Raw genomic sequence first — 19,294 nt, 5'->3', positions numbered from 1 at the left:
CATTCACCAAAGAACCACGTTCTGTAATCAAACTTCACTTCACCAGTATTCTAATAATAAATCGAGGCCTGCTATTGGCTTTACTTAACAACTGAGCCTCTGGGATCGTTCCATGCTGATATCCCTACTTAATAGAGTCCTGCATGACCGAGTAAGCGAGCACGAAAAATGGGATGGGGCGAGCACACCCTAACTGGATAGGCTGCCCGCACTAGTTCTAGTGACCGAGCATAGATGCCGTGACAGAGTACGTCTCGTAACTTCAAGCAAATTACACGTGTCATTATCCGTGTGAGACTGCAGCCAGTACGGGTTTCTCATTTGTGGTGTGTCTCTCTCTGTAATCATGCAGCGCGAGGAAGCCAGTGCAGTAAGACGTAAGATTGGAACCAATGTTTACACATTGAAGAAACGGGACGGTCTAAAAAGCCAGGTGTGGAGTACATTTCTGTTGTGGACGAAAAAAGTGCATCTACTGGGTACGTATCGTGCATAAACTGCTCCACATTATTGTGCTCCCAGTCGGGAACCACTCATTTAAAGAAACACAGTTGCAAGAAACCTCACGAAGATACAGCTCCTTCAGGAATACCGGCAGTAATAAAAAATAGTATTACAGAAAAGTGTGTTGTAATGAGTGCTAAAGATATGAGGCCTTTTAATGTTGTTTCCGGTGAAGGTTTCAGAGAACTAGGCCAAGAATTAATACATCGAAGTGCGCATTGTGGATAAGTTAACGTGGCGGATGTCATGCCACATCCCTCTACTATAAGCAGACATGTCAAAGAACAAGTTGATGAAATACGAAACAGCATAATGCCTTCTGTTATTGCGGAAGTTATTAATAAAACATGTGCTGCGACAGTTGATATGTGGACTGATTCGCATAATCAGGTGCACTATTTGACGCTTACAACACATTACATTAACAGAGATTGGTCTCTTGTGAACAATGTTTTATTTACAACAAAATTCCCGGACGTTAAGAAGACGGGAGTAAATATTATGAAAGAAATTGAAGAGAGGATGGCTGATTGGGACATTTCTCCAGACATGTTGCACAGTTTTGTTTTTGTCTCCGACCAGGGTGCCAATGTAATAAAGGCTTTGGAAAATCACGAAAGGATTCCTTGTGCTGCTCATTGTATAAACACAGCACTTAGCCATACTTTCGATGAAGATAACTTCTTGTTAAATCATGCCCCGAACATCGCACCAACAATAAATACTGCAAAATGCATTGTAGGGTACATGAAGAAAAGTGACCTCTGCTCGTCTTTGAAATCATCGTTGAAACAAGAGGTCTGCACGCGCTGGAACAGCTTGTACACTATGCTGGAATCCTTACACACTCAGTATAACGAAGTTCCTGCTTTGCTGACGGAAAAGGACTCCGCTTACAGATTGCAAGGGTATGATAATGAGCTTGCAGGAAAAACTGCGCATTTTCTGAGACCATTTAAAGAGGCCACAGATGAATTAGAAGGCGAAAAAGAACAGATAATCCAGTTAGTTCTTCTTTGGTTTCACAAACTGCAACAAATCTGCAGTGTCAGTGACACTGACTGTCAGGTGAACAATTACTGCAGTTAAAAGCACTGTTTCATTATGATACGCGATAGATTTATAATTAAATAGTGTAATTGATGTGTACTAACAGATACGTATTTTTTAATAGGAGGTACAAAGGATTAAAAATCGAGCCTTGACTTCCCTTTGTGAGAAGATTGTGATCACTTCCAGACATAAAATTGCTACATTTCTTTGGCCGTCTTTCCGTGATCTTAATATGCTTGAAATAAATGAAATGCAGGAAATTCTTAGCAATGTGCGACAAATGTGTGCTACTTACGCGGGTAATATTAATGAAAGGAAAAATATATCTTCTGTTTGGAAGTGAAACTCGTCTTCTATCCGCGATTGTATTGAAATATCATTTTACTTTCCACGTGCTTTATGAATTTAGCTGTGTCACGTACCCGTTCTTGCAAACGTTACTTTTGTATTAAAAGAGAGAGAGAGAGAGACAGAGGTAAATACGAGGGCAGTTCAATAAGTAATGCAACACATTTTTTTTCTCGGTCAATTTTGGTTGAAAAAACCGGAAATTTCTTGTGGAATATTTTCAAACATTCCCGCTTCGTCTCGTATAGTTTCATGGACTTCCGACAGGTGGCAGCGCTGTACGGAGCTGTTAAAATGGCGTCTGTAACGGATGTGCGTTGCAAACAACGGGCAGTGATCGAGTTTCTTTTGCCGGAAAACCAGGGCATCTCAGATATTCATAGGCGCTTGCAGAATGTCTACGGTGATCTGGCAGTGGACAAAAGCACGGTGAGTCGTTGGGCAAAGTGTGTGTCATCATCGCCGCAAGGTCAAGCAAGACTGTCTGATCTCCCGCGTGCGGGCCGGCCGTGCACAGCTGTGACTCCTGCAATGGCGGAGCGTGCGAACACACTCGTTCGAGATGATCGACGGATCACCATCAAACAACTCAGTGCTCAACTTGACATCTCTGTTGGTAGTGCTGTCACAATTGTTCACCAGTTGGGATATTCAAAGGTTTGTTCCCGCTGGGTCCCTTGTTGTCTAACCGAACACCATAAAGAGCAAAGGAGAACCATCTGTGCGGAATTGCTTGCTCGTCATGTGGCTGAGGGTGACAATTTCTTGTCAAAGATTGTTACAGGCGATGAAACGTGGGTTCATCACTTCGAACCTGAAACAAAACGTCAATCAATGGAGTGGCGCCACACCCACTCCCCTACCAAGAAAAAGTTTAAAGCCATACCCTCAGCCGGTAAAGTCATGGTTACAGTCTTCTGGGACGCTGAAGGGGTTATTCTGTTCGATGTCCTTCCCCATGGTCAAACGATCAACTCTGAAGTGTATTGTGCTACTCTTCAGAAATTGAAGAAACGACTTCAGCGTGTTCGTAGGCACAAAAATCTGAACGAACTTCTCCTTCTTCATGACAACGCAAGCCCTCACACAAGTCTTCGCACCCGAGAGGAGCTCACAAAACTTCAGTGGACTGTTCTTCCTCATGCACCCTACAGCCCCGATCTCGCACCGTCGGATTTCCATGTGTTTGGCCCAATGAAGGACTCAATCCGTGGGAGGCACTACGCGGATGATGAAGAAGTTATTGATGCAGTACGACGTTGGCTCCGACATCGACCAGTGGAATGGTACCGTGCAGGCATACAGGCCCTCATTTCAAGGTGGCGTAAGGCCGTAGCATTGAATGGAGATTACGTTGAAAAATAGTGTTGTGTAGCCAAAAGATTGGGCAATAACCTGGTGTATTTCAATGCTGAATAAAACAACCCCTGTTTCAGAAAAAAAATGTGATGCATTACTTATTGAACTGCCCTCGTACATTGTGTGTGTGTGTGTGTGTGTGTGTGTGTGTGTGTGTGTGTGTGTGTGTATGTGACGTCAGCGGTGACCGGTCATGCTCGGTTATCCGCGTGTCCGGAATCCGGACAACAGACATGGGGCGAGTAGGTGACCGAGCTGAGTCGTATGGGGCCGGACACAAGCAGCTCGGTCCCCCTGTCAACAGGCAAGTCGTGTCCGGTCAAACATTGAGCGTTGCAGCACTCTACTACTTAATTTATTCCCAGGCCTCGACGTAATTGGCTCCATTTGTGATTGCTGCCACGTTTTTATGTTTAGTGAGGTGGGCAGCTTTACAATTCTCCAAAATAAGAGAGAGTTGACGGTCATCGCGCCACGTTGATATCTTGTCAAATTCAGTTTTTATCGTAAAAAGCCTCTTTTACTTAAGCGACTGTCTTCATTCAATCGACTACTCGTAAGTAAGTCTACTGCAGCGCCCTTCGCGTTTTACTCCTGTACTGAATCTCATTTTTCACGAGTGGTCGTTTTAGTTTGAACGGCAGCGCCAAAACTCCATGGGTTGCCAGAGCTGTCCGTCAACGTGGGAAGTTCATACATTCTCGCCGAAATCACTCCTGTCTCCCCTTCACCTGAACGGTCAAAGTGAGGTTGTGAGGGACCATCCTTTTTGAAATATGGTAATTGGATGTAGAAACAAGCAACGGTAATAGAGTTTACCAATGACAAAAGCAAAATTCGTGGTGGATGTTCCTGGCAGAGGTCGTATGGCAAATTGTCCTTAGTCCTGAGGGCTGAAAGAATAGGAAAAGGGTCGTCAAAGCATCCACATTTATTTGCTCGAGACATCAAACAATATTTAGAAGACAATAAATAACACCTTCTTACTTTATACTTTCTTTCTTTGTATCTTGGTTCTTTTATGATGGCTGGAAAACATCTAAAATTATTTTTCTCGATAAACAGATCTGACTTTTTCATCGTTGAAACAATTTTCATTAAAATCGTTTACCTATTTAAGTTCTTATTTATACATCATGTAGGCTTCCTCTTCTTCTAGATATTTTAAAACGTAAACAGCCTTTTGCTTTCACATATTTCGTCTGTTTTGAAAGAACCCTAGTGGGAAAAATACCAGGCCATCGAGCTACCTTCGCAGTGTATCACGAAAACAAATCATAACAAAATTTAAGAACACACAAATTCCATTACTGTGGCACGAATGAGTTTGGTGAGAATACTTGACTACACCTGCAAACTGAGTTGACACTCGGCACGGTGGCTGATGGAAGCGAATGTAATCGGCAAATCCTTTTACTGTCCCTACCATCAGCAATCGCGCCGAAAGTCAGCTTTGTTTGCACATAGCCCGCCAGTCTCCTGTTTCCGCACATGTGCTGTCTACTGCACGCCAGTGGCCAAGAAAAAAACTCCACAATCAGTACAGTCATTTACGTCACTGATGCACTCGCGATGTGATTGGCTGCAGATTTACGCGCAAGCAAATGCCGCCCACTCACAATGAGTAATTGGTTTTGACCAGAAAAGTAGCTCGTCTAAAATGGGCTTAACACTTCCCCATAGATGACCGTCCTCTATTATACTTGTTTGGAACACAGCAGGGATTACTTCTTTGCCTGTGGACGACACTCAATCCTAGAAAATGTGCAGCGTTCTGCCTGCGAAGAGCATCGCAAACTAGTCACAAACCTAGCTAGATACCGCATACCGCCGAATTTCAGTTAGTGTGCGTCGAGGTATCCAGAACCGAGCGATTCTAGGCGCTTCAGTCTGGAACTGCGCAACCGCTGCGGTCGCAGGTTCGAATCCTGCCTCGTGCATGGATGTTTGCTGTCCTTAGGTTAGTTAGGTTGAAGTAGTTCTAAGTTCTAGGGGACTGACGACCTCAGATGTTAAGTCCTATAGTGCTGAGAGCCATTTGAACCATTTTGCGGCGAGGTGGTACCCAATCGAAACTTGTACGAAAGTCTGGAAACATTGAATTAATCTGGCCCAGGAAAGTGTGCGAAAAATGCGAATGCGACCCGCAGGATCTGTGTTCTCACAATCGATGCCGTTGTCCACAGAGGATGACAGTTTTCATATTTCTGCATTCACATACACACTCTGCAAACCACGGGTTAGTATTTCTTCCTGTTTCAGTCGCGTATGGAGCGTGGGTGGAACGACTACTCACATGTCTATGTGCGAGCTGTAATTCTTCACTGACAAGGGAACCTCCCCATCGCACCCCCCTCAGATTTAGTTATAAGTTGGCACAGTGGATAGGCCTTGAAAAACTGAACACAGATCAGTCGAGAAAACACGAAGAAGTTGTATGGAACTATGAAAAAAATTAGTAAAATATACAATCTGAGTAGTCCATTCGAAGATAGGCAATATCAAGGACAATGGGAGTCAAGGAGAGCCGTGGTCCCGTGGTTAGCGAGAGCAGGTACGGAACGAGAGGTCCTAGGTTCAAGTCTTCCCTCGAGTGAAAAGTTTAATTTTTTATTTTCAGTTTATGTGACAAACTCTTATGTTTTCATCACTTTTTTGGGAGTGATTATCACATCCACAAGAAAACCTAAATCGGGCAAGGTAGAAGAATCTTTTTACCCATTCGCTAAGTGTACAAGTTAGGTGGGCCGACAACATATTCCTATCATGTGACGCACATGCCGTCACCAGTGTCATATAGAATATATCAGACGTATTTTCCTGTGGAGGAATCGGTTGACTTATGACCTTGCGATCAAATGTTTTCGGTTCCCATTGGAGAGGCACGTGCTTTCGTCTACTAATCGCACGGTTTTGCGGCGCAGTCGCAAAACACAGACACTAAACTTATTACAGTGAACAGAGACGTCAACGAACGGACAGATCATAACTTTGCGAAAATAAAGAAAGTAAAATTTTCAGTCGAGGGAGGACTTCAACCAAGGACCTCTCGTTCCGCAGCTACTCACGCTAACCACGGGACCACGACGCTCCTGATCTCATATTCTCCTTGATGTTGCCTATGTTCGCATGGACTACTCAGTTTGTATATTTTATTGATTTTTTTCATAATTCCACACAACTTCTTCCTGTTTTCCCGATTGATCTGTGTTCAGTTTTTCAAGGCCTATCCACTGTGCCAACTTATAACTTAATCTGAGGGGGGTGCGATGGGGAGGTTCCCTTGTGAGTACCGGTTCCTGAAACTTTGCAAGTAGGTTTTCGCGGGGTAATTGGCGTTTATCCTCAAGTGGCTGCTTCATCTTTTGATTATGATTGACCTAAGAATACGTCCCAGAGTAATGCCACAAACGAAAGCGGTATAGGACGCTAATTCTGCGGATGAGTTCTGCTGCCTTTTTCTTGTGTTTTCCCTCATTTTTATATTCCGTGCTCTTAATGTTAACAGCCTCGTTAACAGGACAGACTTTTCTCGCTGTTTCTCATTGAGCAATAAAGTTTGCCGACAGCGAAGCCGCAGCGGTGTTGCTTCGCGGCGACAAAGAGTGAAGAGAGCTTTTAAGGCGCGTCCCGTAACAATGGCGCACGAGGGACGGGCGACGGGGATCAGGTGTTTGGGGAGAGGGGATAGCGGATAGCATGGAGGGGAGACGCCCAGGAGAGCTTCAGAAAGTCAACCCTTGTCCCTGCACTCGTGTGCGGTACACAGGACCTGGCTCTTCATTATTTTACGTACAAGTATATAACCACGATGTCTTTCAGGACGAATGTGTTGCATTAAATTAGGACGACCAACATTTGATTTTGACTTCAAGGGAGACGACCAACATCGGACCATTCTTTTAATGGTGGCTTAAGGAAGATGTAGTCTCAATAAATTTCAAGTGCACATTTACATAGCATTGCTTGAAATGGGTGACAGTTATTATGATTGTAAAAAAAAAAAAAACTGACGTCCTTTGATTTGCATTTCTATTTTCACTTCGAGAGCACTAGATGAAAACTGATTCACTTTAGAAATAAATGGATATACACGTGAACCGCCGAACAGTATAGTCCGTACGACACAGAACACCAATATAGTAGAAGTGCAAAGACCACGTTATTATACGGAAACACAGAACGACACCAGCGCTACTTGTGGCCTGGCTGTGAACTTCAATACGAAAAAATATGGCGCGAAAATCTCTTATGTTTATTTCTAAATACGCGAATTAGATGACAATATTTTTCATTTAATCTTTGAATGTGGGCCGCATAGTGCAGTAATAAAGGTTTTTGAGATATTGCAAAGTAATATATAAAAGAAATCTCAATCAAAAACAAACATTAACTGCTTGTAGCTGCAGTTTACATTGTGAAAATTTTCGTAAATTACGACGTCACCTTTTGACTGTGAATTTTTTTTGTAAGACTCAATATTGCGATTTTGGCCGTGTTGCCATTATCATGTGGAAATAAATGAGCTTTAGCACATGTCAGACCCAAAAATCATCTGACATTGCATACATATATAATATATATGATTTTTAGGTTTCCACATATCCTAAAGCACATTATGTCCACAAAAATCTGTGCTACAAACCAAGGATGTACTGTAAAGTCTACAAAATCCGATTTATTATTTTTTCTGTTGATTTATTTATGGATATTCAGTCATCTGAAACTGAACTTCTGCACAGTTCAAATAAATTTATGAAACACACAAAATACTACTTTACATCAACTGAAAAACAAATAGGGAGCTGAGCAGGTAGACACTCCATGAATGTAGCCAAAATGTTTTTGCCAGTGAGACATACAAAGAAAATGAACTGCAACACGTAACTTTTTTTCCCCAACTTGGCAGTTATTTTGGCAACACCCATCATGTTTAAATAATGAAAGAAGACACTGGTACAACATTTATTTTTAACATTTTTATTTATTTACTTCCTCTTTGAAAACTTTGTTTGGTACACTATTGAAAATTAATACAAATTCCCCTTGACAGCACTTTATTCATTATACTTTTAGAGTCCCATCATCACATCTAGAAAGTGTTAAGTTATGTTACTGCTGAATTACCAGAGTATGTCATAACAAATCAAAGGCATGATTTTGGTACAAGAACATGTAATTCTCTGCTTTTAACACAACATTTGTATATGTATAGGGAGCTTACTCTCATTGTACACATAATAAACATTGAAATACAAAGTTTTTTTAACGTGATTTGAACTTCTTTTTAAGTTGTTGCATACACAATTTCCTCTTGTTTGTAAATTTCTTTTCTTTCACATATTTGTATATTATAAATGGAATACTTGTCTTCAGAAGTCTCTCTTCAGTGTCATGTTTATTACAAATTGTTGTATGAGACAGAACAAATGTTTTTTTTTTTTTTTTTTTTTTTTAATTATCATGTAGTCTTGTTGTGTGACCATGACTATTTAGATTCTCATACAGCTGATCATGGAGTGCCCTTAGGAAAATCATGACTCTTTTACTAGCATATTTCAAATGAGAATGTTCCTCACTATTCTCTTTAAATGAGGTAAAAAAATGATTTTCAGCCACAACAGATGAGTAGAGACTGGTATTACATGTTTCACAATCACCTGGTACATCTATGGCTTTTAGTACATAGCCTGCTACATAGGCTAAGGCTTGTTTATCTTCTACAGACTTGATGATACCATCTGAGTAAGAATAAATTTGCTCAGGTGTATCAGTGTCATTCATCTCACATTCACTTAAATGTTCACTCCTGCCACTAGCTGCCAAAAAGTGACACAAACTGCTCAAGGGAGTGTAATCATCATTTTCACAGTTACTTACACTCATGGCTTTGAAAGGCAAAGTCATATGATTGATAACACAAGTCTTCAGAGCTTGTAAAAACTGAAAACAAGTTGTCTTATACAACAAAAGAAATTTTCTAAAGCATCTTGATTGAACGCCTTTAAATTTAAGTACTTAAAGCCAACCACTTTCAAGGTCTTCTACAAGAAAATGATAGACTGTAATGTAATCTGCCAACCTTTTATGAAGCTAAACATATTAGTCTTGTTTCTTCCCGTTTTGAATCTATTATTTGCCAGCTGCCTATTTCCCTCAATATGCTATACCACATTTCTAAATGTGGAGAATTTTCTGATAAAGCGCACCTAAATTATTTTCCATCCCTGGGATATTGCTCATTACTGTTGAGTGAATCAAAGAGATTATCTACCTTTACCACAAACTCAGCTGTGTGTATAGCTTCAGATGGTAATGTGTGAGTAGAAACATATGTTTCAATTGCAGCTACAACAGTATGGCTCATTTGTGCAGCAGCAACTTTTACCTTGATTTTGACACGGGAATCAGAAAAGTTAAAGTGTTGTGCTTTTAATTTAGGTAGAGTTTTGAACCTTTTTTTTATCCAAAAAGAACACTGTACTGATGTACTCAAATTTTGCTGCTTTTCGAGGTTCAAATTGAATTTTATCTATCAAAGCATTTCTAGTGTTTTTGAGCAGATGTGGTACATCATAAATGGTAACAATTGGTTGATTATTGACGACAAAATAAAATATACTGGGCTTCAACAAATTTGCTTCACACAGTTGTTTAAGGGCCTTTTCGTTCGTTGCATTCTGGTCACATACAGTACAAACGACTTTGAACCCAATATTCTGTAGTTCACTTATGATGTGAACAATGAGTGATTTCAAATGGGTGTAGTGGAAAGTGGTTGCCATAAAGTAATATGTTAGAACTTGTTTCCAAGTTCTGTGAATGCCTTTCAGCATAAAAACCAATGCTTGACTAGCAGCTACAGGTGAACGTCCTAAATGACCGAAGTCCTGATACCCATAGATTAGCTGTTTGTGTGCATCATAGTACATACCATCATCCAGAGACATTTCATCACAAAGTAGAGCCGAATACGTGTCATTTTCATTCATATTACTTACTTCCCTTGCTAAAAAGTTTAATAAAGCTGGATTAAGTCCTGTATCAAATGGTATGTGAGAAAGCACTCCCTTGAGGAGCCTGACAGATGTGGCCAAATATCTACAACCAGGGACTACGTTTATAAATAGATAAAGCAAATGCCTTGTCTTGTATAGACCACTGTACTGCTGTGGGCTGCAAATTGGCATTTCTTAACTGACTATTAATAAAAGTTTTAGTCACATCATTCAACTCTTCTTCAATTAACTGAAATTTCCTGTCATCACACAACTCTTTTAGAATTTTCAATTTATTCCTCTCATTCTGTAGCTGTTTTTTCAATTTACACACTCTGGAAACGGTAATTCTATGCAGTTTATACATTTTGTCTTTTCTTGGAGTTAAATCACATTTAGAAACGCCAAATCCCATTACACCTGGACTACTTTCAACATCATAAACTGGTGAGGATAAAAATCTGTACTCACCATCATCTGTGCTCTGTAAAGGGGGACTGCTTTGTTGAATTACTGTAGATTTTGCATTGTGACCTGTCTCGTGCACACTTATATTTGCACCCGATGTGGTGAAACCGCCACCGCCACCACCACCACCACCACCACCAGTGTAACACAGATGGGTGGGGGGAGGGTGATACAACACCAATTCCATGTGCTTTGGAATAACAGCAGGATTTAGCCTGTGTCTAGTAAAGTTCACAAAATCTGCTTCATAAAAATGATCCTCACACACATAATAATAACTACAGTTGACACCTTCATCTATATTACAGATCAATTTCCACTTCTTGAAAGTCTCACTTTTTTATGCAGCTGGAAATTTATAGAAATGTTTATTCTTGTGTTTGGAATTTGTTTTTACATAATAACTACTCCTGCATCCAGGAAACTTGCACGAGTATTTCAATTTCAAACTGGATTCTTCTCTTCCTGTATGATCCATCCTCATGTGTCTGAAATGTTATTCAAACCAAACATTAGGAACGAGAAAAAAGATCAGGTACGGTTTACATTGATTAATGTTAAAGAAAACTCAATGTGAAATTAATTTCACTATAAAAAATCGTATTAGCTTATGTCTAAATGCAACTATCCTGTACTGAAGTATTGATAACTGTTATCATGGTTTTTAATCTGATGTGGTATTGCTACAAAATAGTGAAAAACCGAAACAAATTCTCATTTCTACTACGGCTATACACATCACTCTTTATATAACTGCGTGAGCGTAGTTGCACTATATTCAACACTACTTCGTTAAACAGTGCTATCAGGCAGTAGAAACACTGCTTATTGTACCATTTCAGTATATTTCAGTATCTAGATACCATGATAGATACCAAATTCAACTGTACATTATCAGTAACTGTTACAGCTGTAAATCTGTATTACATTGTGTTGAGCACTAAAGTGCGAGAAGATTTCTACTGCATTGGATATTGCCACAATAATACATGTAAATGTCCAACTGCTTGAAGGACCTGCTTTGTGTGACTTCCAAACAAATGTCTTATTATGTGAGAACACAACCTTTGTCGATACAACAGCAACAAACACTTTTTACCGGGATAGAGTGTTGTGTACTATACAGAATATTTACTGTCGAAAACGGGAAATAGAACACACTCGAGGCATTACGAATCAATTTTAACACGTCCCATATTTGGTATGTAGTCCCATATTTGGTATGTAGTAAACGGCATAATAAATGGTACTTATTCCGTCACTAAGAGTACTTCGTGGCAAAAAGGAAGATGAATCAAAGCCGGAATTATATTCGATTACAGGATTCGGAAAGTTGAATACCAACTAAGTCAAAAGTTGCTAGCATGGGATTCTCCATGAAATACAAGGAAATATGAACAGAAATAAGAAATATACTTACCATTTAAGTAAACTGAGCAATGGAAATTGTATTTATTTGCAGGAACAAATATACAAGCGTCCACAGAATGTGATGTGATGATAGAACCTCGTGTTCTATATGAAACAAAAGTAAAAAAGTAAATACTGAATCATCACACCATCAAATATTACGAATGCACCCAAAAATTAAGCAGAATCATAGCAACATACTTACACTGCAATTTAAACGAAAAATCACGATCACATTGCTATGATACCAAAACAATTGTGGAAGACTAAGTCATCCAATAGGAACACGAGACTGTAGATCGCTAACTTGTAGCGCTCCAAGTGGCCTGGTCGTGTTACCGGAAATCCCTATATGAGTTTCACTCCCCTACAGAAAGAAGACTACACAAATAGGAACATTTTTCGTTGACTGTCGTCTGTTTACAATTGCTGCCAACTTAAGTGATGTAGCAGTACTGACGGCGGCTGTGGCCGAGCGATACTAGGCGCTTCACTCCGGAACCGCGTTGCTGCTACGGTCGCAGGTTCGAATCCTGCCTAGAGCATGGCTGTGTGTGATGTCCTTAGGTTAGTTAGGTTTAAGTGGCTCCAAGTCTAGGGGACTGATGACCTCAGATGTTAAGTGCCATAGTGCTTTGAGCCATTTGAACCATTTTGTAGCAGTACTGGTTCTTTCGAAGCATTGTGAAATGTTGTTGTGTTGAGCGAGTCAACTGAGAAATAAATAATGTAACAATTATGTCTAAATATTAACTTCTGTACAGTCCACTACCGCATGGCTTTATTACTTCGGTTGGCAACACTTACCGAGAAACAAGTAAATATTTCCAGCTCATGACCCCTCTAACGTGTATAGTATGTCATTCTTTCTCCACACCATGCGCTCCCTTGAGCGAAACCGTTTGCTTTCCATAGAAGTAAGAACAGAAAAAACAAAAACGACTGTATGTCGACAATAGTATCGATCATTATATGAAAACGTTTCGAGCGTTGTCGGTCAAGAAATTTGAACTGTCGAGGATTAATATTTATAACAGTGTATACTAACGGCATATACGGGAGGAACAGGTGGTCAGGTCGTTAAGGGAGACTGGAGGATTTTTTAAACAAATGCTACAATACGAGAGCTTCCAGGAAGTAAACCCTACATTAAATATTCCCGCATGAGACGCACAGACCCACTTCGATTTTATTCGTATATGTAGGATGTGAAAGTCAGTACCATGGACATCAATACACCAAAGCAGAACGACGGAATTTAAAAAAATTACGAGCAATGTTAATACAAAACATTTGTAATTAATTAACATAGTCGTCAGTAATTGAACCCTTACTGTAAATGTCTGCTGATTGCACAGTTACTGGGCCAAATCGCGGTAGTTACACCATTTTTGAGCTGTTACTTTAGAGGAATGTTAGTTAGCAAACATTGAATCATAATTTTGGAACAAAATAATATTTTATTTGTAATTACTGGTCGTAGAAAAACCTATTGAAACTTGATATCGATATGTCAAGGGCTTTATTGTAAATAAGAAATTTTGCTTATCGATAGTACTGTTCACTATCTTGAAATAAAAAGGTATTGTATTTTCGGTATGAAGTCTTACAGTTTCGCACAAAATTTTAATTTATTGTGTATCCTTGCTTCTTCATAGGAACGTAATTGCTTCTTGATAAAAATGGACTACTGCTTCTTGAGTTAAATAAATGCCATAGTTATACTTCTTAAAAGAAACTTTTCATCCTACCCATGTATTCTTTAAAGGTAGAAAATAAAATAAATTTTATTCTACATTAACTTATCTTGTTTTTCAAAGACAAACTACATAAAGAATATTGCTTCTTATTTAGAAGTTCTTAATATATACTGTTTAATAAGTGCCGAATCACCTACATAAAGTAGTTAAAACAGAGGTAAAAGCAAATGTAAAATATGCAGTGCACATAGGGATTTTGGTAACCCTCTTTCCACAGATGACATTATTGAATTGAACATGTAAAAGCAATTACTATATGGTTTCCATCTATGTTCAGTATTCCTTGTATCAGAATGTATGTCCTACTTCAATTTATTTACAGTACTAGCTGAGAGCCCTGCATTCCCAGATATGTATTTATTCCAATTCTGTTAGTCCATCTTCTTCCTCCTCTCTCTATCCATCTCCTACACCCTCCACTCTTTCTATTTCCATCTCTCCCGCTCTCTCTCTGTCCAACTCCCCCTGTCCCTCTCTGTCCATCTGCTCCTAACCCTTTTATTCCATGTTCTCCTCCCAAACATCTGTGTCCATCTCTTCCTCCCCCTTCTCTTTATACATTATCACCCCCACTTCAATAGGAGGCTGCTGGTTCCTACCTCCACAGTATTTCTTTCGATATAGTAAGTAATATGTGTAGAAATTGATCCAGGGATTTAGAAGTTTCTTTACCTGCAGCTTTGCCTACACATGCACATCACATATATTCAACATTTTTCACACGTCACCTGTATCACTCAGGGATTTCACCCTACAGTTTTATTTTCTCACAGCTCGTTGTTTATGATGCCATATCTCCTGAACTATGTGTCATACTGTAGCTGAATGTTCAACAATGAGTAATACAGCAAACTTGTCTTTCTTTCTGCAGCACTCAGTTCAGCATAAACATGTTTGCTCATAACAAGCCGTCAAGTCAGAGTGCATTCAACTACTGACAACCTCGTAATGAGTATCTTTAAGAATTTTGTTGTACTGCTTTAGGAAATCAAAGAAGGCAAGTCTGTAAGTTCCCCATTGTTAAACATGGAAAGAAGCTAACTGTAGAAGGTATAAGTGAATCACACAGCTGTATTTGATGTAATAGTGGTCACTGCAATTAGATATTCCATGGATACTAGTGATAAAACATAATTTGGAGGGACTTTGTTTCCATGACATTCTATAATGTGGGACATCTTCCTGTGCAGTTTATCGATATCAAGTCCACAGTTCCATGCATTGTATGTCTATTAAAGCTGTTGATGCTCATTTCAATTTCCATAGCCTCTTACATGACTCAGTCTTGGTAGTTCGATGCATGCACTAGAGTGTGCCTGCTCAAACAAAATCTTGTGATTATTCATAAAAAGGCAGATTTTTCTACATCTCTCATGTGGTGTTTGGTACTGTGCTTGAAAATGACTCAAATAGACTGACTCATGTAGCTACTGTCACTTTTTTATGGAATGTGATAAACACCTGGGCAAAAGCAGTAGCTACAAGGGGCAGTTTATTGAACAGAGTTTACACACCTCCCACCTACACACACTCCTCCCTCAGTTACAGAATCGAAGTTTTCTTGATGACGCATGATGTGTTCTTTCAACTGATAGCTTCTTTTAGTAAAGTTTGGACATGAATTTCTTTCCTCCCCAATTCAATTCAGTACCCCCTAATTAGTTATTTGATCTAACCTTCTAATACTCAGAGTCAGGGGCGATTCTAGAGGGGGGGGGGGGGGGAGGCTAATGGGGGGAGAGGGTTTGGGGGAATGAAATATCACTTAACAAAAGGAGAATTGGAGACCTCCACTGATAAACTGACGAAATTTAGTGTTGCTTAAAGTACACTACTGGCTATTAAAATTGCTACACCGAGAAGAAATGATGATGATAAACGGGTATTCACTGGACAAATATATTATACTAGAACTGACATGTGATTACATTTTCACGCAATTTGGGTGCATAGATCCTGAAAAATCAGTACCCAGAACAACCACCTATGGCCGTAATAACGGCTTTGATACACCGGGTCATTGAGTCAAACAGAGCTTGAATGGCATGTACAGGTACAGCTGCCCATGAACACAATACCACAGTTCATCAAGAGTAGTGGCTGGCGTATTCTGATGAGCCAGTTGCTCGGCCACCAGTGACCAGACATTTTCAATTGGTGAGAGATCTGGAGAATGTGCTGGCCAGGGCAGCCGTTGAACATTTTCTGTATCCAGAAAGGCTCATACAGGACCTGCAACTTGCGGTCGTGCATTAACCTGCTGAAATGTAGGGTTTCGCAGGGGCTGAATGAAGGGTTGAGCCACGGGTTGTAACACATCTGAAATGTAATGTCCACTGTTCAAAGTGCTGTCAATGCGAACAAGAGGTGACCGAGACGTGTAACCAATGGCACCCCATACCATCACACTGGGTGATACTCCAGCATGGCGATGACGAATACACACTTCCAATGTGCGTTCACCTCGATGTTGCCAAACACGGATGCGACCATCATGATGCTGTAAACAGAACCTGGATTCATCCGCAAAAATGACGTTTTGCTATTCGTGCACCCAGGTTCGTCATTGAGTACATTGTGGCAGGCGCTCCTGTCTGTGATGCAGCGTCAAGGGTAACCGCAGCCATGGTCTCCGAGCTGATAGTCCTTGCTGCTGCAAACATCATCCTTTCTGTTAGTCTCATACTTTACATGTCTATTTTCCCTTTTGCCTAATTCATTTCCTGAATTTTTATATTTTCTCCTTTCATCAGCTAAATGCAATATCTCATATGTTATCCAAGGATATCTACTAGGCTTTATCTTTTTGCCTACATGTCCCTCTGCTATCCATTAATCTTTAATTCTACTCCTTTCTCCAGTTGTAGTAAGTTGCTGTCTAATGCTCACTTTGAACCTTATGACAACCCAGGGGCGTTCCAACTTATCTAGGCTCTACTTCAATTATGTTCTACCTTTCTGCAATTATTTTCACTCTTTTCTATGATTCATAAACAATAATTTATGGACAGAATCCATATCTGCCTCTAGAAACAGGAATATTCCTTATATTATACTTCATGGTGCAAATAGAGACGTTACTGGTCTCACCCCTGGCTTATGTCCAGGCTTACAAAAAGAGCCAATCTTGAGTTAGAAGTGATTTCTTACATGGTGTCCATCGCGAAGACTGCCTGATCTTTACAACTGACTCCAACAGAGTGTCATCTTTGAAGAATATATAAACGCACTGAAATTGATAACACATGTAAAGGGAAAGTCTTTATGTACTATATTATATATTCATCCACTGCTGGTGAGCAGCTGATTCCAAAATTGTGCTACATAAACTCACTTCTTCTCAAGGACAGCCGCCCCCCTTCCCCCACCTCTCTCACAATTTGGTCTTCCAGAAAAAAAATCTTTGCAAATGGAACTTGCAAGCTGCTGCCTAAAACAAGAAAGACGTCTCAATTAAGTATCAGTTTGAAGAAAGCCACAGCTTAATGCAAGTGTACTCAGGGACATTTAACATAAAATTTAGAAAAATATTTCAGCATTCATGCCAAAACTAATGAGTTGATGAACATAGTGATTCTGCTTCCAGCCTTCCAAACAGAACTGTTTGAACATGTTTCCAAACGATAATGTAAGGCTTTATGTCTCATTCTTGTACTGGTGAAATTTATTATTAAGTAAATTTGCTAGTGACATTAAAGTTCTGTGTAAGGAAAATGGAAATTAGTTGTTTTGAGGAGACTTACCGGTAAAATGTTTTTGTGTGGATAATTTTAAGAGTATTCAATTGACAAATTGCACATTGCCTATATTACAAGGAATTGAAGCATTTTACTTCAGATTTATCTAAAAGAAGACCTGAAGAATGGTACAGGGAGTTTTGCAACTGACAACGCAAAATAAAATAAATATTGTCGGCTTCTGCATTTAAGAGATAAATGATGACTTACTTGTATTTATAGCCTCTGTAGAGTTTATATTGTAGAATATGAGCTATTGCGGATAAGTGTCTCAGCCCAATAAATTACCGTATAAAACAGAAAGAGTGGAAATTACTCTAATGGAGCTAGCATTTCTGTCTGCAAGTGAACAGTGTGAACAGTTTTACATGTAAAACAAACTAAGCTGAGGTTTGGAAATCACTAAGCCAGTGTGTTGATTCTCTGTTAGATTGTAGTTCATTAAGACAACAGTAAATTTTGCTCATGGATTTTGCTATACTACAAGGCTATTAATATTTTTGCTGTTTGATGTATTATATTATTTGTTGTAGTTATAAGCTGTAACTTCTTGATCATTTCTTTTACTTCATTTATGAATTTCAAAAAACTCTTTTTCTCCCCATAAATACCATTGCACATGTACTTCACTTTTCCTGATCTGCATCTTCAACTGCATGAAGAAATTTTAATGATTTCCTTATGCTAGAGATTTAACAATGTTTTTATATTTGTGTGCCTGTCAGCTCTCCTCCAATTGTTCCTGTTTCTGTGGATGGTAAGTGGATGTTTGTCTTCCGTCGTACGTACTACTAGAGCAGCCACTAGTAATGCCTCTTTAGGTGAAAAGTAGTCACATTTGAAGAAATTGAGAAATTTTTGTTGTAAAGTACATTTTCTTAGTTGTGACATAGTAAAATTGTTACATCATTCCAAAGTCACAGTTGTAATGAATGATAATATTAAAAATAAAGGATTAAAACTGATTATTCCAAGTTTGACAAATAACATAGGGAACAGAGTGCAATCTGATGGAATAAAATTATTCATTACGTTTGTATTACATGTACAAAAGAAAACAAGAAACATTTTGCAGCAAAAAATTAAAGGTTACTTTATTAGGTTATAGTGAAGAGAAACCCATCTACAGCACTTGTAAGAATTCATTGCATCATCTGTTGTTGTTGTGGTCTTCAGTCCTGAGACTGGTTTGCTGCAGCTCTCCACGCTACTCTATCCTGTGCAAGCTTCTTCATCTCCCAGTACGTACTGCAGCCTACATCCCTCTGAATCTGCTTTGTGTATTCATCTCTTGGTCTCCCTCTACAATTTTTACTCTCCACACTGCCCTCCAATACTAAACTGGTGATCCCTTGATGCCTCGGAACATGTCCTACCAACCGATCCCTTCTTCTAGTCAAGTTGTGCCACAAACTTCTCTTCTCCCCAATCCTATTCAATACTTCCTCATTAGTTATGTGCTCTACCCATCTAATCTTCAGCATTCTTCTGTAGCACCACATTTTGAAAGCTTCTATTCTCTTCTTGTCCAAACTAGTTACCGTCCATGTTTCAGCTCCATACATGGCTACACTCCATACATATACTTTCAGAAACGACTTCCTGACACTTAAATCTATACTCGATGTTAACAAATTGCTCTTCTTCAGAAACACTT

At 39.5% G+C, this 19,294-nt stretch overlaps 1 protein-coding gene across 1 annotated transcript in view; it reads left to right on the top strand.

Moving 5' to 3' along the window:
* LOC126088171 (SH2 domain-containing protein 3C) overlaps nucleotides 1-19,294 on the top strand; it is a 1,167,763-nt gene that overhangs the window by 1,129,544 nt on the left and 18,925 nt on the right. The window lies entirely within an intron of this gene.

Source organism: Schistocerca cancellata, chromosome 6 (assembly GCF_023864275.1).
Source record: "Schistocerca cancellata isolate TAMUIC-IGC-003103 chromosome 6, iqSchCanc2.1, whole genome shotgun sequence".
Lineage (NCBI taxonomy): Eukaryota > Metazoa > Arthropoda > Insecta > Orthoptera > Acrididae > Schistocerca > Schistocerca cancellata.
Note: the sequence above shows the minus strand (reverse complement) of the source record. Positions and strands in the feature narration are given on the sequence as shown.